General features: G+C 39.7%; 1 long non-coding RNA gene across 2 annotated transcripts in view; it reads left to right on the top strand.

Moving 5' to 3' along the window:
• The first annotated feature begins 2,970 nt into the window (after positions 1-2,970).
• LOC130678963 (uncharacterized) overlaps positions 2,971-21,207 on the top strand; it is a 59,670-nt gene continuing 41,433 nt past the window's right edge. Inside the window, exons 1-2 of one of the 2 annotated variants that reach the window (XR_008991951.1) lie at positions 2,971-3,094; positions 20,160-20,276. This is a non-coding gene — a long non-coding RNA (uncharacterized LOC130678963). The remainder of the gene's footprint in view (positions 3,095-20,159; positions 20,277-21,207) is intronic. The other variant, XR_008991952.1, reaches the window with a different exon arrangement.

Genomic DNA, 21,207 nt, shown 5'->3' with positions numbered 1-21,207 from the left:
ATGAGGTCCTGGCATGTTTCTTAAAAAAAGAAATTTGGATAAGACTTGTTGGTAAATGTTCACAGATTACTCATGCTGTATGTCTAAATACCCAAAGACAGGTTTAGAAAACCTGGTTGAATTCAATGAAATAATTAAGTATGAAGAAAATAACCTGGGTTCCTTTGACAGATTCTTATCAACATGGGCCAGGCTTGTTCCAAGGCAATTAAGAGGCAGGGTCAAGGTCATGACCAGGTGGAATTCAAGGGCCCCAAGCTCTCTGTATCCCCATGAAGAAGTTTTGTGCTTCCCCTCACTACCCAGAGAGGGGTCCAGGTGCTTTTGTTCTGCGTTCCCCTCACAACTTAGAGGGAAACCATTCACAATGGCTGGAGCCCTTGAAGTCCTGCAAATGAAGATGGAGGATGCCCTGAAATTCCATGCAGAAGCCAGTTAGGTGACACCGACCGTGACTTCCAAACACAACACTACTATCTACAAAAGGAGAAGGGGTGGCATTACCTCATACATCTGAGGAGAACCTGGGGGCAGCTTCTGCTGCTCGTGTCCCTGTAGCCCCTGAAAACCCTGCGGGGGCAGGTCAGTATCACGTCCTCCAGGAGTGCCGACCAGCGAGCCGACGTCGGCCGCCGCCATGGGAGCCACTCCTGTGGCTGGCCCTTCACTCCAGGCACCGCACTCAGGAGCCTTCAGGAGCCGCGACTTCCGGTGGGCACTGCTCCCGGGCTGACCACCAGCGTGTCACAGAGGCGTCTTCTGTTAACTGCCCGCCGTCACTCCGCCTAACAGCCTCTCCTCAGCAATATGTGGACGTTGCTCCCACGTAACGAAACCAAAGCTCTGGGTGGGCCTGGCGCGAGGGATGCTGGGGGCTGGCAGTTGTGCGCGTGCGTGGCGAGGTCTTCGCGCTCAGCGTGGGAGGTCGTGCTTGACCCGCGCTCCGCCGAAGATCCTCAAGCGCTGGAAAAGGAAGAGCAGGTCGCTGCTGGAAAGACTGTCACTAAGGAGGAAGATCTGACTTTAGCAGTGTAAAGGAATTACTTTGCAAAGGTTCCCGTCGCCTTTATGCCTGATATACACGGTTCAGAACAAAGACTTCCCAGGAACCAACGTCATTTGAACAGATTTCTAAGAAATGGCTTAGAAAAAGTACAAAAGCCTCCTGCTAATACTATCCATGTAGTAACGGATCGTCTGGAGTCTAGTTTCAGCCTATACCCCTGGTAGCCCCACAGAACTGCACCTTACTTTCCTAAGAAAGTAATTAAGAAGGATGCAAAAGTCGGGATCTTGGTTTAAAGGGTTTAAATCCCAGACACAGTCATAAGTGGCTTCATGGACTTTGAAAAGTAACAATTTTTCAAGGGAATCTCGTTTTCTTTGATTGCAAAATGGAAACAATAATATCCAACCAATGGATTCAATGAGATGAAAATGCAAGGTTTACACAGTATCTTCAGTATACCCTTTCCCTGTGCTCCCCTCCTTCCTGAGTCACAGACAATAATTGCCATGCCTTTTCCTGGTCAAGTAGTGAGAATTCTCTTTGTTTTGAACAAACTCAAGGCAGAGAACACCCTTGCTTATAGGAGGCTGGAAATTCACAGTAGCTGGAAAGTTTTGGACATTTCATTTATTCTCTTTTTCTATTTTACTTTCTCACGCCTCTTATAACACAGGCACTGTTCCCTTGGCATTTATAAATTTATTTTCTTATTTCTACAGATATAAGTGGATTGATTCAATAAGAGAAATGGTAGCCCACAAGAAAAACTTTTCCAAATGTAGAATGCATTTCAGAGAGGGGGAGTGTCTTTCACAATTAGCTAACATTTGAATGCCTGCTATACACCACACACTATTCTACACATTTCACACATGTCAATCCATCTCATGCTCACAACACCATGAAGTGACTACTTGTATTAGTGGACAAGGAAACTGAGGCACAGAGAGGCTAAGTAAATAATGCAAGGTCACCCTGTTAACAAGCGGCAGTACTAAGATTTGAACCTAGGCAAATCTAGTTTCAGAACACATGCTCTCTGCCACTTCAGCAGCTTACTCATCCCCTTTCCTCAAGAGCTCAATATATAGGAAATTAAGGGAACATAGGTAGGTAGGGAAAACACAGATTAGAAGAAAATGAATCCTGAAGCTCATTGGAAATAGATATTGAGCTTATGTAATTGAAATTTGATACTACTGTTTTCAAACATTCATAATAGAAACATTAATGTTTTATATATGGGCAGGGAGCTCAGTCCAATCAGCCTTGATATTCTAAGTAATGATTTCAGAAAGCCGGCTGAAACTCCTGAGAAAGTGTTTGGGGTTTGCTAATTTCCCTGTGCTAATATTCCTTGACTGAAAACAATCTCAAGGCTTCCAAGGGTGACCAGAATATCCAGTCTGCTTTCTTTGAAGGGAGAAATATTTCCATATTGAGAAGATGAGGTAGACATTTTCTTGGCTGCATATCTGATAGTTTCTTTACTGGAATTGCCTACCTTTCTTCCTGAACCAGACTTCTAGATTTTTTTTTTTCTACCTACAAGAAACCATTGATACATTTACTTCCCCTCCTATGGTCAAATAGTTTCAGTTGTCTCACTTAGCTAGAAGCAGATCTAGGATTCAAATCCAGTTCTGACTTCACATCCAGTCCTGCCACTCAACCACATGTGTTTCTTTCTCTTACACACAGGCTCTTTTTGGCCACCAGTAAACACACTGACCTTTGAAATATGGAAAGAAAAGTGCTTTGAAATAAAACTGGCACAAACAGTGGTTAGACAGCCGTCATCTGGAGGCTGAAACAAAGAGGGGCATAGTGTTCAAGCTGTCTTCGTAATTGCAAGAAGCAGTTATCACTCAGGCCCCAGTTCTGAGCATTACCCCCCAAACAAACAGCTGAGGTTTGCAAAAGCACATAGGCCACTTTGTTGCTCTAGCATACTGGGGGAGTGGGAAGCCCCCCAGCTAAAAATCACATGTGTGGCTGGGACTGTTTTCCAGAGCTCCAGGCTCTTTCCTTTCTTCCTTCTCCATTAAACCCCTCTGCTCTTCTTGGCAAAGGCCCTCAGGTGAGGTAAGTGCCAATTAACAACAAAGAGCTTGATATATTTCAAGTTTATAACTTAGAACTGGGTTCTGATGAAATAAATTCTTCTTCTCTGGCCCAGAAGCCTCCAACTGCAGAGAGCAAGGATTCTAAGTGTGGTAGAAATTTGGTTCATTTTTGCTACTGCCCTGAAAGTGATTTATCCTTTTGGAGTTCACTTAAATAGAAAGCTGGGTAAACAAACCCCAGGAAAGAGCAAAACTGATTCTGAAACTTTAGCTGCAAAGATAACTGGAGAAGATTCAACAAACTGAGGTTCTGGAAAAAGTAGTCTAAATTTCTCATGGATTCACTGAAAATAAATATGGCCAAACTTCAGAGTGACTAGGAGAGATGAGAATATGTAATTCAAAGTATCTCTAAAGTCTTTTCCAGCTTTCAAATTTGGATTTTATTTTTCTATCCTAGGAATAGTTTTAGTCATGTTATAACTATTTGGGTGTTATCACATGGGTTTATGAAAATTATTTTTGTGAATTGTTGTTAGGCCACAGAGATCTGAGATGTGATCAATAAAATGATCTGATTTGACATGTCAGAGCCCTGACAGACCAACAGGTTTGACAGTAAAAACGTTGATGGACTAAAATATATTTCAAAACAGTTCTTCTAATTATTAATTGTGCTCAGTTGTTTAATATTTTCAGTGCCTACTGAATTTAGCAAAGGGAATGACAGATGCATATTGAAATGCATGCAAATACTACACACAAGCCACATTTTAATATATTGTTTTGCATTCATAATTTTAGTCTTGTGATTTGTATTTTCATTTGCTTGGGAACAAAGACTTTCTTCTTTCCCCACTTTGGAAACAAGGCAAGACTTGTTTCTGCCAGCATCCTAATAGTATTCCTGAAAAAGCAGCAAACTTAATGGTTCAGGAACTGCTCTCCACCTGCTTACGGGACCCTTAAATAGGGGCTGTATTTACAATGTACTGAAAAGGTGAAAATATGCAATCAATCAGTTGTTTTGTCACAGAGTGGCAGGCAATCATAATTTTTTGTTGTATTAAAACTGAACAGACTGCTTTTTCAAAATATTAAGCTGTTTAGTTGTACAGTCTCTTTTTAAATAGAGGGTGTGGCAGAGTGCCTGCTATGCAATCACCAAATCCCATTTATTTTTAATCCAAAGTCACAGATAAAACACAGCTCCCAGCCTCCCCTACTACTGAGTGATTTCTGGCCTGTGGAATGTGGGCCAAAGTAATATATACAATGTCCAAGTCCGGCCACTAGAATCTACTGGGCGACCCCTACACTAGTGCTCTTCCCTTGCCTCCTGACCTGGCAAGATGCAGTGGATCCAGGGAAGGATGCCAAGGGCATATGGAGGAGCTGTTGGATGGACAAAGATTGGGTTATGGAATATAACTGTGGAGCAAATCCTGCCCCCATCTATCTCCTCTGACCTATGACTCAGAATAGAGTATGACCATGTTTATTGTGTGGTCACCAGCTTTCAATGGTAACACATCCTGGTATTTATACTCTTGTGTATTCACCTCCCACATGGTACCAGGGTTAGTCTGTGGGACCAACTGCATGTGGGACCAAAGGCATCTGGCAAAAAATGATGAGGTGTCACTTCTGAGATTAGATTATAAAAGATTGTAGCTTCTGTCTTGGGAACTCTCCTCCTCATTCTCTTTCTCAGACTCTTTCTCATCACTCTCTGGGGGAAGCCAGCTGTCGGGTCTTGGGGTCACTTAGGCAGCCTGTGGAGATGTTCACATGATAAGGAATGGAGACCTCCTCCAACAGCCAGGAAGGAGTTGAGGTCTGCTAAAATTCAAGTGAGTGGGCCTGGAAAAAATTCTCCAGCCCTTGTTGATCCTTCAAATAACTGCAGCTTCAGCAGATAGTTTGAATACATTTTTGTGAGATGCTGAGGTAGAATCACCCAGCCCAGCTGCTCCTGAATTCTCAATTCTCAAAAACTGTGTGAGATAGTAAATATTTCTTGTTTTAAACTGCTAAGTTACAGGGTCATTGGCCACACAGCAATAGATCACTACTTCAATGTGAGTAAAATTGTTTTTTTTAACGTATATAACATACGTAAGTCACTGAAACATTGGGAATGTTTGTTACAGTACTAAAATGCTGACTAATATAGAGGGGCAATGCTTACAATAACTGCACCCTACAAGCAGCACTGCAAGGCTCCTGAGGGTAAAGACTTTGGTTTGCTCTTCTTTAAAAAAATCACTGCCTAACACAGTGCCTGGATGAGTGTAGGCATTGCATAAATGATAAATCATGAATGTGGCTCTCGGTAAGGTGCATAATGTGATTTTGCATATAGTATGTGCAAAATCAACACTATTAGAACAGATACAACTTTAAGACTAAATGGAATCAACTGAACCATACTTTGGGTCAGAAAAGTTCTGGGATTATATTCCTAACAAATGCATAGATTGTAATTTGTCAAACATTCAGGTAAAGAAGAGAAAAAGTCAGTGATCTAATAATGTTTGTGTTTCCAGGTTGTCATGCTTAGTTGGTATGGATCAGTTGCTGTTCTAATAGGCACACATCTTAATTTATTTAATCTTTATAACAGCCTGTCAGAGAGTGTACTGATTTTACTGATGAGCAGATAGTCTCAATAAAGCTGAGCATGTTGTCCCAGGTCACAGAGCAGTTCTGTGGCAGAGACTTTGCTTGATCTCTGGACTTGCAAACTTCAAGGATCGTGAGGTTACCTATTACACTCTATCCCTCCCTCAATGTAATTCTCAAGAGAGAACAAAACCAAAAAGTCCAGGGAAGGGCTGCTAAACTGACAGAGTGGATTAAGAGATAACCTTGTGAGAACAGAATAGAATAATCAAGACTTTCAGGCCTTGAGGGAGTCACATTAAGAGAGGTTATGATCAAAGTTTATAAAATCCTGAAGGACATGAATTTATTCACCCAAACTGAATCACACCACAGCAGTGGGGCCCCTTGCAAAGTTCAGCCAACATAATGTAGGATAATTAAACGGATGCTGCTTGTAAATGACTGGCTACGTCCCCTCAGCCTCCATGTCAGCTGCACAGAGATGAGACCCAGCCCCCCAGAAGCTGCAATGGAGAAGGAAAGAATACCCAGAACCACAGGACAACCAGCTCCATGTGGAGCAGCCAAGCGGGGGAAGCTTGGCCTCCCTGCTAATTGGCAAAAACCTTCGTAACAAATTCCTTCCCATACTTGAAAATCAGAGCTAGCCTCGAAGAAATCAGGAATGGGCCAGGGAAGCACTGGGAATGGGTAGACATCTCTGTGTCTGCCTCTCCTGCCAGCCCCATTTTGCTTGTTTTTCATGGGAATGTGTGTGGTGAGCACTCTGGGTATGTATTTGCTACAGGCCGCTCCCCAGTTCTCCTCAGCTCAGCGTTGTGGGAAGCAGTGGAAGTTGCTGTTTACGAGGAACACTGCCAATGGCTAATGAGGATTTTTCATGATTTTTGGATGTTTGCATAACTAACGGCTTTTGAAACCCAATTCCAAGGCTGACATAGAGTCTTGGAGACAAGGCTAATAACCTGTGGAAAGAAGCTGTGGCTAATATAGAAAAAAACTCACTTATTCTGACTTTTATGTATTTTAGTTGCCAAAATATGCTCCCCTCAATCTTAGTGAAACAGATTTTTAATCTGTAACAGCTGGTGCTAGGACAGAGTTTTAAACTTGTCCTTCACTTTGTGGAGCAATAGTGTGGATAAAATGAAAGTTCCTGTGGCCAGGATTCTCACCTGGCCCTGGTTGACTAGCTCACTGCACACCTGTGGGCAATATGTAGCTGTTGACTCTATATAAAGAGCTCCGCCCAGTACTCTGCATGTGACACGGTGGCACGGCTGCAAGGCTACAGGAGAGCAGAGCAGAGGCCGGTCCCCCAGAGGATGGCTGTGTGGGACGACTCTGCAGAGAGGCCCAGAGGACGGCTGTGTGGGACAGCTGTGCAGAGAGGCCCAGAGGATGGCTGTGCAGGCAGAGAGGCCCAGAGGACAGCTGTGCGGACAGAGGGGCCCAGAGACAGAGACTGGCTTGCTGCAGGCAGACTCACTCTGAGTGAATGGGATTCTAGTGACTGACCTGCCACCTGGAAATAAAGTTGGGTATAACCATTTCACCCCAAGAACGTTTTGCTGTCAATTTCTTTGGTCACATTGAATCCATAGCGAACTTGCCCGGGGCTGAAACCCATTGGCAAGACAAACGGGTTTGCTAAAGAAATGAATGATGCTTTAACCTTTTGCAAGGAGAATATTAAAGTGTAGAATAATACACCATTTTAAAAAATGCGGAAGTCCTGTTTACATAAAAATAAATTGATATGTCCACTACAAATCACTTCCAAATAATTTATTAAAGCAGGCCTTTAAGGATCTAATTCTAAAAGGAACTATTTGAATTCTTACATTTGAAGATAAGATTAAATGCTTTATAATGGTCCATATTTCAGAATATTCATATATTTATGTTAGTAATTGCTTTCTCCCAATCATGTAAATTGATGATGTCTTAGTAGAGAAATTAAGAACCTGCATTTATGCATCTTTGTACTCCTTTCCAGCTGTGGGTCACAAAATTAAGTATTTGACATTAATTCATCTCTTAGACTTTCCATTAGAAAAAAGATAAAGTTTTAAAAACAGGCAATGACGCCCATTGTGTAAATAAATTCAGGGTCCACTAACACATGGATGGCTAATGTGCAAAAGGCCTTGTTCAAGGCCTTCAGCAAGTGAAGGGGCAGCCTTGAGATTGTAGGGATCCTCCTGCACTTACCTTATTATGTCATGTGTGTTCAATCTGCATCTTTTTGTTTAAATATTCCTAAAGGAGTAGCAATTTCGAGTTGGAAGAAGCTCTGAGGTAAATAAAAGAGACAAAGGAAGACAGGAATGGAAGAAAAGTGAGAAGCAGGTAAAGGAGTGTGCTTACTGAATGCTAATGGCCGAGTATCCAAGTGAAGGTTCTGGCTACCTGGCTCCTCTGTGATTCCTGCTCTTCTATGGCTAGTGGTTCACCTTTCTTTACATATATATCTTTACAACTAAGGAATGCTTCGTGTGTGTGTGTGTGTGTGCGTGTGTGTGTGTATATATACATATCCTGAAATGAACCTATTGTTTTACACTTGACACTAATAGAGAAACTTCTTACAGCTCCCTCTGTCCTTGTTTATTTCTTCTCTAACACCACACTGTCATTTGAATAATGTGTCTAAAATGCAAATTTGATCCCATTATTTCCCTGCTCTAAAGTGGTGTCTCACCAATGTTTCCTCAATCCTATAGGATTGGCTTTCAAGATCCTGCATGACCTGCATCTAGCCTACCTTTCCCGCGTGGTATCTGGTCACTCTTCTGGTCAGCTCTAGCCTCTTAGAGCCCCTGTGCAGGTGTACTCACTCCACCTTGGTATCCCCTCAGCTGTGCCACCTGTGGTTCTGTCTGCCTGAGGAAACTCTTTATCATTCTATACAAGCTAGAGCTTCCTTTTTAGAAGCCTTCTCTGGCCTCCCAAACAGAGATGAGCTCTTCCACCTTTGGTTCTCCACAGTGACAGGTGTAGCATTTATTACACTATTTTAGCAACTGCCTGTTTACATCACTTCCGTTTTTATCAGTATCTCAAAGTATGGTCCAAAGAATAATTGCCTCAAAAATATCTGCCTATGAAACATACAGATGCCTTGTTCCCATTTTGAACAGCCATCCTGAGCTTCGTAGGTGACCCAAGTTTGAGAACCGCTGAACAGAGCATTAATCTCAAGGTCAAGCCTCATCTACTAGTACATGGTAGGTAATGAATAAATAAAAGGAGCAAAATAGCTTTTGAGCAACAGGTTGAGCATCTGTAGCTCCTACTATACACAACATTAATGAGTGTGATCTGGTCAGTCTTGCTCACCGTCTGACCTATCCCACATCTTGGCTCAGGGGCCCTGAGGCACGATGGGCACGGAACACTTTCTCACTGAAGGGAACTCTGGCCTATAGCAGCTCTGAGTGCCCTGCAGCAGGGCAGAGGAGCAGCCAGAGCATCCACAAGATTAGCACCAGGCCTGTTCAGTCACTCAGGAGGAGGCATGAAGTAAGAGCAAGAGAATAGCTGGCAGTGCTCTGCTGTTCCTTTGCAGAAATCCTTGATGTGGGCTGTGAAATGTCAAATCCAGATTTGATTAAGCCCAACTCCAAATCCCCAAGGCAAGTGTGTATCCACGGTCTTAATGTAATTATGAGAGCCACCTCCGTCTGTTACTTTCAAAAGGGCTGAGCTAGCACCCCTTCCATTGATACCGACTCCTACAAAATGAAGCCTGCAATTAATTCAGCATGTCCCAGGCGGATAATGCCTAAAAACCTTGATCTGGCTCCTTCCTGAAAATTAAGTATTAAATTAAACCAAAAAAAAAAAAGTCCTTCTAATCTGCTGAAAAGCCAAGAGAAAGGGTGGGTCCCAAAGGCTACAGTTAGAAATCAAAGTTTGTTTCTTTTGTTTAGGGCTGAACTGTTGTCTGCTTGGAACTTTCCACTTCCTCCTTCAAATAATAACCTATCAATTTTCAGTTACCCCATACTTAGAAATTTTCAAAGCAGAAGCAATAAACAACATGAACCGATTTAAGGGCAGTGGACTTCTAGCTGTTCTAGCTGAATGATTCAGTATTTACAAGTGGTAACTTGGCTTCCCCTGCTTGTACACACTTGAGGGATGGGAAAAATAAAAAATCAGGCCAGAACTGAGTCCCATACCAAAGTAGGCATATCGGTATCTATCAAACTAAACCCAAATGCCACTGGAGCAAACTAGATTTCACCACTGCTTTCTCAGTGGAGAGAGGGATGGGGGGAATCTTCTCCCAATTCAACCGCAAGCCAGAGCTCCACTTTGTTCTGTGAAATTCAGAACACATTTGTTTTCCTTTTTTCCCCTTCAAAATTGACTCCTGCCCTTTCTTAGGGTCTGCCTGGAGTAAAATCCTAAGAGCCGAAGACACCAGGGGAAAGACTGTTTTATTGTGAAATCCAATCTGAGCAAAAGCAAAACAGATCAGCAATCTTTTGACCTTACCCGATGGTGCAGTCTAACTGATCCTCATGGTTTAAGTAACTTGGAAAAAGTCTGATGAGCTGTCAAACCACTGAAAACTTAGATTTTTGCTTGTTACCTTATAAAGAAATTATTCAGAAGTTTCTCAAGTTCCAGACGCTTCCTAAAGGAGGATGAACAAGTCTGAGGAAACACAAGTTCCTGGGCGATCCTAGAACCTACTTCATATTTGTGGGCCTCTTAAGATTAACCCAAGCCAGACATCTAGAGGGTATAATGGCTTCTGCTGGAGCAATCTGCACCAGACTTACCACAAGAGAGGGCATTTCCAAACCAACATCTCATAGAGGACGGTGGCTAAAGCAAATGGCTTTTCACCATTTTTTGGTTCCTACTTCAAGAGCTAATCCCACACATGCCAGTGACATTAAGGCTGGAGACCTGGCAACAGCTGCCACTGGGATGAGTGGTGTAAATACCAAGCTCTTAGGCACATATTGTGTTAGACATAGTTCCTGCCTTTTAGGGCCTCCCTTGCCTAAAAGCATCCATTGTCTCTCTCTCTCGGCTTATACACGACATCCAAACTCATTTAATCCTTTGCAGCTTGCCCCTTGTCTACTCTTCCATCTTCCCACCAACTCTACCATGCATTCTAGGCTTCAGATCACAGGTTAGCAAGTTTTCTGTAAGAGGCATATGTAAATATTTTAGGCTTGAAGGTCATATGGTCTCAGTCACGACTATTCAACTCTGCTTTTGTAGGACAAAAGCAGTTCTCCCTAACACATAAATGAATGATCATGGCCATGTCTCAGTAAAACTTTATTTACAAAAACAAGTAGAGGGCTAGATTTGGCCCCCAGGCTATAGTATGCCAACCCTTGCTCTAGATAGACAAGATTTATTCCTTTGTAGGGGCTCATTTCTCCTGCCCAAGAGCTTTTACCCTTCCTTCCCAGCTCAAGTAAATTAATTCATGAAATTATTTACTGGAAGATTATGATGTAGCAGATGCTGTCCTGGGATGTAGAGAAGCAGCAGTGACAAAACAGCCAACTCTTTCCACTGTATAGAATTTAGATTCTAAAGGAAGCAAATGGACAATGAACAAGTAGTAAACAAAAACATGCTGGAACTAGGATGAAGGAAAATGAGGCAGCATAAGAGCATGAGAAAGTTACTTTTAAATAGAGTGCTCAGGAAGGCCACTTTGATAGGTGATGTGGGAGCAGAGATGAAAATAATCATTCAGTCTCTGTGGATATGGGCAGCAGGGGGTGGGCGTGGGTAAGAAGCATGAGTACAAAGTGCCCAAGGGAAACAGGAGAAAGTGGAATGAGGCCAGTGTGGTTGGAGTATAGTTTTTAATGAATGGGGGACGAGATCAGAGAAGTAGCAGTGGGTACGATTTTGTAGAATCTGATAGGCCATGGAAAGAAATTTGATTTTATTCTGAGTAAGATTAGAAACCATTAAAAGAGAGTAGAAGAATAATAAGATCAGCCTTTTATTTTAATAGGGCCACTCTGATAGTCACGTATAGGATAACGTGTAGGGAGGTAGGACTAAAAGCAGAGAAACTATTGCAATAATCCAGATGACAAATGTTGTCTGGGGTGACAAGAGTAGAGGTGTTATAATAGATGGTAATTAAAGCCCTGAAAGGAGGTAGAATCACTTAGGGAGAAGTGAGAAGAGATTAGAGGTCAGGGACTGAGCTCTGGAGCATGCCAATGTTTACAAATTGGGAAGAGGAAAAAGAACCGACGCAGACTTTAGCAGCAAGACAGGAAGTACAGTAAGAGTGACTTCTCAGGAGCCAAGTGAAGAGTCTTTCAAGGCAGAGGAAGTGAACAACTGTGTGAAATATCCTCATATAGTGCTCAGGATGAGGACTAAGACATGACCCGGATTTGGCAACATAGGAACCATCCTTGACTTTTTCGTCTGAGGAGTGGTGAGGATGAAAGCCTCTATGGAGTGTACACAGCAGCAAATGTGAGAAGGCCCAAGACTACCCTCCTTCCCCTGAGATCCTATATTAATTTATATTCTTATAAAGTTTTTCACAATTATAACTAGTGGCTTATATTTCTATCTCCTCAACTAATCTGTGAGCAATTTGCATGCTGAGCCATGTTCTATTCATCTTTACAAAACAACACTAGGTACAAATTAGGTACTCATTAAATGTTTGTTAAATGAATATGAAATTGTAATCTATGAAAAAAACGATTTTGTATAAATGAATATATGTACCATTTAGACTAGAAAAAGTTTAATACTAGTCAGCAGGACTCAAAGGGGTTGAGAATGGACACTATGTTATTGTATAGTGTGACACTATACTATTTTATTTTATATATTATATGTAGTGGCCCTATAGATACTTGGGGTTATACTATGAACAGTTTACTCTTTTTGTTTTAAAATTATACATAACTTATTCTCCATAACATATACTGAGATCACTCAGTAGAACTAGTCAAGTTCTGCTAAGAAGGATAGTGAAGCTCTGGAGGAGTTAGGAAATGTGCCTTCGTCCTAAAGACTGGGAGTACTTGGTATAAAATTCCATAAAATGTGTCTCTCTGCCTACCTCTGAGTTTCCAAAGTTTCCAACATGCCATCATTGTAAGGAATCTCCAAAAATTCCCATTTCCCTATTCTTTTCTTTAAGATTACATTTTCAGAAATGAAAACCACTACAGTGAGTTACCTTGGGGTCTGAATAACAAGAGGTTGATTAATTCTTTCTTTGGTGAATGGTTATTTGAGCATTGTCTTTAAAGCCATGACTATTAACATCCAGAAGCACAGATTATTACATGAAGATTCAAGTGACTTTATGATTATACTGCTTAATAAAATTAACACAGAAGTCTGAAACACTGTGCCCAGAAGTCAAGTGGTGATTTTGCAAGGGTCCATTAAAAAAAAAAGTAGCTTCATTTGAGAGGATAAAACATTACAGTCCTTCTATTTACAAGTAAGTAAGGTTTAGTTTGTGTTATTAGTTACTGCAAATTAGTGATTCAGTTGTGTTTTATTTATTCAATATGGGAGAAGTTTTTATAAGTGTTGGGTGAGTCATTTCATAAGACCAAAAGCCAAGCAAAATTAGAGAGTCCCAGGCTGAAGATATTTTTATTGCAATAAGAAGGTTTGTTTATGCATATTAGATACACAAATGTGGTCAAATTTTGGCCTAGAAAGTAAGTAGAATCATGAATTCTAATGCAATGACTCCTAATGTCTTGAATAATGCCACAGTCACATCTAGAAACATTTGCTATAAGAAGCCAAAAACACACAACGGAGGAAATTAGACAGAAGCTGTTGAATATTCTTCCCTTTATATTCCATTTATCAATATCCCAAGGACCCAAATACCCACTCTTTCCCTAAGGAGCATTTTCTTTTTTTCAGTTGACAGAGAAATAACCTAGAAAACTGTTCTTGTAAAGTATTCTTTGGTGCCTATCGAGCTTCCTATTTTGTGGGTTGTGGCTTTAACAGGCTGTAATACTGCTTAAACACCATAGATACTCAATGCACCATGAAAAACCCTTAGGCGGTAGGAAATTACAAAAATGTCTCAGTGCCACTGTCACAAATGTGAATGATCTTCTCAACATGAACTTCAAAGGTAAATTGAAATTACATTTCCCATAGATTTCTGAATGTTCAATGTCCAGTGACCATGGTCTCCCATGATTTCACCCATGCCTTTCTTAGGGATCTGTTCCAACCAGCCAGCTAACTCTCAGTTGTAGTGGCTCTGGAAACTCAGCTCTGGGACGTATCAGGAGTTTTCATCAACAGTACAGCCAAGAGGTTGCTGTCACAATTATCTTCTAGACACACAAAATAATTACCTTGTGCAGGTTAGGGAGCAGTTTCCTGGGGTTTTCAGTGTCAGTATAATAGGCTGTTAATCAGGTGTCTTTGGTCTAAAGAGAGTATCTATCAATGAAGCAATCATATACTAAATGCCCATTATTATGATCAATTTTGACAAATTAATACAAATTGCCAGAAATCTTCTAATTGATGTATAATGATTATAATTGCATAGACATTCATTTTGGAATTTGAAAAATATATAGAAGGGAATAAGATATTATGGGCTTAGCAACATAGTGGTGTGATGTGCAAATGTAATGAAGTGGGCTTCTGTCTTCGTATTTTTCTCATTTTTATAGTTGTTAAAGGGTCAAAAGAAAGTTTATGAAATTTCATTAGGAGACTAGAATCCTTTCTTTATAAAAGGGAGAATTCAGTATCTTCTCCAAATCAATAATGACTCTAATTGATAAAAGGGATTATATGTTAGCTCCATCAAATTCAACAACTGATTTTTAAACATGGCATTGCCTGTAACCCTTCTTGGAAACAGGGCAACCAGATGATATATGCTTTCTCATATTAAATTAGTTCTCTGCAAACCAGGGTGTTCTCTGCCCTGCCTTGCCAGAGTTTTAATAGCCACCTTCCAGTTCTCTCTACCATCACCTGCAGGCTATGCACAAAAGGAAATGTTTTAATTCCTTTTTCCTTCTTTCCTTTTTCTTTAAAAAAAAAATTCTCCCTCTTCAACAATTCTTAAGATTTCTCCCTCTTCAACAATTTTTAAGTTGGCAATGCATGGTTTTGAAAGGCAGTTTAGTATAGTGGTTAGCTTGGAGCTGAAACAGTCCTGGACTTGAATCTCAGGTCTGACACTTACTAACTATGCCCCATTGGTCAAGTTATTGTACGTAACTCCAAGCTTCGGATGTTTTATCCGTACAATGGAGAGATCAGTGACTACTTTGGGGGTAATTTTGGTGACAAAATTAGAATGATATAATTCAAATGTTGAGCAAAGTACAGCAAGCATGAGTCATAGTTATTCTTATTTTTAAAAATGGCAAAATGACTTGTGAAAAACGGGAAACATTATAATTCTTTCACAGCAATAATATTTGTAAGGACTTAACGAACCCACTAACCACTGCAGTATTTGCTCGAGAGGACATTAATAGGAATGAAATGCAGACCATTGTCACCCAACTCCTGGCAAGTTTTCTTTAGGACAGACACACAGAAAAGACTGACAGAAAAAAAAAATAGAAATCTGCTACCTTGATACTTAAAAACGGTACATTTCTGCTCCCCACTCTAAGAAGGCACATTAGAAAGTGTATCTGGCCTAACAAGCTGAGAATGTGAGTTGTGGGTCGATTAAGGTTGTAAAATAATACAAAGAATAGGGCTTCATCAGAGTCTGGTGCTTTACAATAGGTGAAAAAGCAGAGAGATTTAATCAGCTTACGTGGGCGTGGGTTTCTCTTCCTTACTTTTAGAGGAAGGAATCTTGCTTTATCCGGGCTATTTCCTGAGGAGAGCCCTGCTCCCTCCCTCAAGTATTCAGGCTAATTACAACTGGTGAGGTAGTTTCCAGGCTGAATAAGAAATCAAAAGGGAAGAGAGGAGAGGTGGTGTGGATTTCAGAGAAAAAATAACTTAAGAAAAAGTATGTTCTCAGAGGGGGGGAAATCAGAGAATCAGGTCACTGAGTTGGAGCCAGGAAAAATCCACACAAGCGGTAACTGGAGCTATGAAAACTATTTCATATTAACACATCCAAAGGCTGAATGTGCCCGACCCAAAGGATGTTCTTCCCCCTCCTGGAAAGTGGCTGGGGGCTGAAAGATCTAGGCTTTTCTGTCATATTCATTCACTAATCAGCGCTATTCAGCCAATTGCACACGTGGTCTTATGCGAGGTGCCCTGGAAAACGCAAGAACCACATAGCAACGATTATAATCAAAACCACTGGAGACTCTTATTTCAGCTTCTGAAATATGAAGCTTCAAAGGCAGACATGCCTCCAATAAAAACCACACTTTCCCTTTCTTTCTTCCTTTTCTGTCTCCCTCCCCCTCTCTCTTTCTTTCTTTCCTTCTGACTCTGCCAAGTCTACAATTTTAGATTCAAGTACTTGACAATTATATATCAGTAGACACAGAATGCATGTTGCCTAAAACAAAGATATAAATGGTCTAAAGGGCAGGCAAAGTGTCATGTGTCAGTAGACATTAGTTGAGGTTAAACTTGGCTGATGTGACTAGAATATTGACATCTCTGTTAGAGTCAATATCTCGAAATTGGTGGTGTGGCTTGGCATACATATTTCCTTAATGACTTTGCAGCATGATATGAAAATATCTAATAGCACTCCACACATCTGAGGGTCTTAAACTCATTTCCCTTGTGTTTTCACCAAAAATTGTCAAAGCTTTTTGTTATTCAAATTTCAGTTCAAAATGAGATGTGAGGTACAAAACACAATCCTGAAAATCTTGGCAAAGAAATTAATATTTTATTTTGATTGTATGGCTACTTATGTTGCAACCGAGGTTATATATGGCCTGAATTTTGGAGTTAGGACCTAATGAACCCACCAACACACTACAAAACTAGCTCAAGACAACATTAATAGGAATGAAACACAGACCTTTGTCACCCAACTCCAGGCAAGTTTTGTTTAAGACAGACACACAGAAAAGACTGAGATAAGGAAAACAGAAAAATATCTAATATTGCTCAAAACAAAACAAAACAAGAAGAGTGCCCTTTGCCAGTTTACTCATATATCCTTGACTGCTGTGTTCCTTGTTTGTCCCTCTGCAACTTGTCTGACATAATGTGGCATCCTGTAGATGATGAAGGAGGAATTTTGTGTTTTGTTGTATCTGGCTAATTCCAGTTATTAATGACTTGCTAAAATCATAGCCTTCCATTTCAGCTCAGTTTGACTTCCTAACACAATGAGTAGCACTATGATTCTGGCCAGACTAATGGTTCTGAATCCTAGTTCTACATTAGAATCTAAAAGAGAACTTTTAAAATAAACCAATCTCTGATCAATTGAATCAGATTATCTGGAATTGGGGGGGCATGGGAGCTAACCAGTACCCTTTAAATTTGAAATGGAGAAACTCTGTCCCATCTACTATGTTTCAGTTATCTATTGCTGAGTAGGAACAAAGTGATATATGAAGTCAAAGGCAAGAAAGATTAACTCTAACTGGAGGGATCTGACTGGACTTCATGGGGGACAAGAATGCTAATAGGATAGTTTCTTCAGAGGAGAATAACTTGAATATCAGAGAATTAAGATAAATTTTCTGAAAATTAAGAAAGTTATAAAATATTTTTTGTACAAATATTTTCTTTAAGATGATACTATAAAGAAAAGATGCCATTTCATGACATCATACTATTTAGTTGCAAAAATTATACCAAAACAAACACAAGTTGCTATGTTCCTAGTTAATTCTAAGAATTTCCATATAATATGCACCCATCATATGAAATTTTTTTAATGTATATTTTAATAAAGTTAGTTTCATAAATTTATTTTTCTTTCTCAAAATAAAAATCCAATCAAACCTATTTTTTCACTATTTATTATGAAGTTTAAGACCCTATTTTTTGGTCAATTCATTGTAAGTGGCATTTTTCTGGTACCAGTTATAATTGGGTTATAAAGTTAATATATAAAAAGTACATACCATATAATGACTGCTTCATAAATGTTAATCATTTACTATTGTTTTTAGTAAACGTTTTATTTTATAACAGTTTTAAATTTACAGAAAAGTTGTGAACATTCCTATACACCCCACATTCAGTTTCCCCTATCAGCATCTTACGTTTGCATGGTATGTCGTACAGTACATTTGTTACAATTGATGAACCAGTGTTGCTGACACATTACTGTCGAAGGTACATACTTCCACTCAGATTTTCTCAGTTTTTTCCTAATGGCCTTTCTCTGTCCCTGGAACCCATCCAGGGTACCACATCTTTAGTAATCATGTCTCCTGTTGCTACTCTTGGCTGTGACAATTTCTCAGACTTTCCTTGATTTTGATGATCTTGACAATATGAAAGAGTATTGGTCAGATATTTTGTGGGATGTCCCTTAACTGGGATGTGTTTGATATTTTTCTCATGATTATACTGGGATTATGTGTTTGGGGAGGAAGACCACAGAGGTATAGTGTCATTTTCCTTACATCATGTCAAAAGTATATGCTATCAACATGACGAAACACTGTTGATGTTAACCTTGGTTACCGTATTTTCCACTATAAAGTTACTCTTTTTTTCCCTCTGTTCCAAACTGTACTCACTGGAAATAAGTCATTATACACAGCCCACACTTAAGGAGTGGGGAGATATGCTCCAATTCTTTGAGCGTAGACTATCTACATAAATTATTGGGAAAGCTGTATGGGAGATGTGTCTATTTCTATCCTCCCCTTATTCCTCCCCAGCCAGTCATTTTTTTACTCTATTCTTTATATCGATTTATTTTATATTTGGGGTTATAATCCAATACTCCTTTATTTTATTGCTCATAGTGTTTCATCTTTGGTCATTGAGAGCTCCTTCAATTGAGTCTTGCATCCCTTTGATTACTCCCATTGGTGTGGGGTGTTTTGCATTGTGGGTATGTTTTTGTTTTTGATTTGTTTGCTTTTGAGCACTTCCTCACTTCCTAGAGCTACAGAATGCTGCCAGCTCAGCTTTCTACTTCTTGCCTCAGTCACAGAACCAGCCATTTCTCCAAGGGACCTTGGTTCCTTTTACTGGAGAATGTTAGAAACCAAGATCTAGATGCTAGGTGTTCTCATTGTTACTGAGAGCTGGCTTCTAGACATTCTCAGCTGACAAGCTAAAGAAAAATTATGCACATATACTAACTTAGGTATGTACACATGTCTATAAATGTTTCTATAAGTAGCCATCTATATCTACATGAAGTTAAATAGAAGTTCCTACTGATGTCCCCAATTCTAGTTCATTACCCCATAGATCATTCTAGCCTCCTCCCCTTGTTCATTTGTAACTTCCCACTGGAACAGTGAGAAGCCTGGCTCCAAACCCCTGCTATCCATTTATTTCATTGTTTCATTCCTGCATACATTTATAGTGTTATCAGAGTTTCTGACCAATACCTAATTCTATCTAGAGCATAGCGCTAGGGTACAATTCCTTTTGCCTTCAGTCTTACAGACTACACTCATTAACAAAGTTACTTTGTTGGTCATCTCTCCCCCAGCCCTCTTCAGTGAGCTTGTTCTATAAATTTATCATACAGTTAGATTGTTTTCCCATATTGTATGTGCTATTCAACCTCCTAAAAATCTTTAAAATTTTAAAAAGTCTTTTAAAAACTTGCATGCATTAAAGTTCACTCTTTGTGTTTTAAATTTCCATGGGTTCTGACAAATGCATTATGTCAAGTACCTACAATGCCATTATTATTTTTGTTTGACAAAGATTTATATGGTGCTTACTCTGTGATAGAGACTAACTCAGTTAATCCTTTTAGCAACCTTATTAGACAGACATTATTAGGGCATCATCTCCAGTGCAGGTAAAAGAACTTAAGACATAGAAAAGTTAAAGAATTTCCTAAAATCATACAGATCTAGGTTGAGAACACAGAGCAGCTCTTCTCCTAACCACTGTACTATCCTGCCTCCCTGATGTCATAATTATTTCTGCTACTTTGCTTTTAAGACTTCCTTTATTCTTCCTCTTCATCCTAAAACACCTTCCCTTTTACCACACACTGAATTTAACTCTTACCTCTTTAACAGCCCTCTCAATTGCTATTATTTTCATTTCCATTATGTTTATTCTTCATGCAAAATCTAATCATCATTCTAATAAAAGTTTTTTAAGTAAGCACTTTAAAGTATAATTGATTCTGTAAGTTGATTGGAGACTAGAAAATAATATAGGGTAGAGGGAAAAATACATTATAAACATTTTTACTGAGGTCTAATTGACATATAACTTTGTATTACTTTTAGGTATACAACAAAATGACTTGATATTTGTATATATTGTGAAATGAGCATCAAAAATCCAATTAACATCCAACCAATTGTGATTTATTCCAGAATTAGAAGGGTGCAGACAGATAGAAGCACTATGCTGAAATCAGTGCACAAAAGCTGGCAGTTACGTGACTCCACTAACAGGCTGTCCATGGGACCCTTTCTGCTTTGGAACCAAAGGTACGTAAGTATCAAACTAGTGATTTTAAAGGAAAGGCAATCTGAAGAGTAATACAACCTTTCAGTCACTTGTAAATGGGCTTTTTTCCTGTTATTCCCCCCAAAACACAAAGTTAGTCTTTCTGTCACTTTCAGAAATTCTAGCAGCAGCTGAAACAATAGATAACATTTTGGAGACACAAATTCCAATCACCTCTATGTCTCCTCTTTGGGTAAACAGGGTGCACATCTTGGAAATATTCATAAAAGCTTTAAGAAGACAAGATCTGAGTCAAGATGCATTTGCCCTTCTCTTCTCAATGGACTTAATGTAAAAAACATAGGTGGAAAGAGTAGGGTAATTGATTCAAGCAAATATCACATGGGTGTTAAGAAAGAAGGTCATCCAATTAACTAATTACTCCCTACATATCCTTGGTGTAACAATCAAAATCAGTTGCTGTCAAAGAAATCTAAGCTCAGAAAAAGCAGATAATCCAAACTGATACTCACTCAGCTTTTAAAATCTCAAAAGGCAATGTTTCTTGGAATTCTAAGATATTTTACTCTCATTGTGCCATGAGCAAGGCCAAAATTTAGGCCAATGGCAGTGGGAACTGTGCTGCCAGTCCCAGTATTTTCCTGAAGTTCTCCAGTGGGTAGGTAGCAAGGGGAAAGCGATTCATGTCTATTAGGTGCCTACAAGGTACTAGGCATTTATAATATGTTTCACTTAAACTCACAACAACCTCATATAGAACTTGTAGATCGAGTAGGAATTTATTGTTGTTTTTAATGCACAGGAAGTTATTGAATGTGAGAAAAAAATAGACCATAGGAGATGTTCAGACTCTTTCTCACATAAGCAAGTGGTGGAGTTTGGACCAGAACTCAGGTCTTGGGTCTCTAAGCTCTGAATTATTTTGTTCCACATCTTTCCTTAGCTTCTGAG

The sequence above is a fragment of the Manis pentadactyla genome, chromosome 10 (genome assembly GCF_030020395.1).
Source record: "Manis pentadactyla isolate mManPen7 chromosome 10, mManPen7.hap1, whole genome shotgun sequence".
In the NCBI taxonomy this organism is placed as follows: domain Eukaryota; kingdom Metazoa; phylum Chordata; class Mammalia; order Pholidota; family Manidae; genus Manis; species Manis pentadactyla.
Note: the sequence above shows the minus strand (reverse complement) of the source record. Positions and strands in the feature narration are given on the sequence as shown.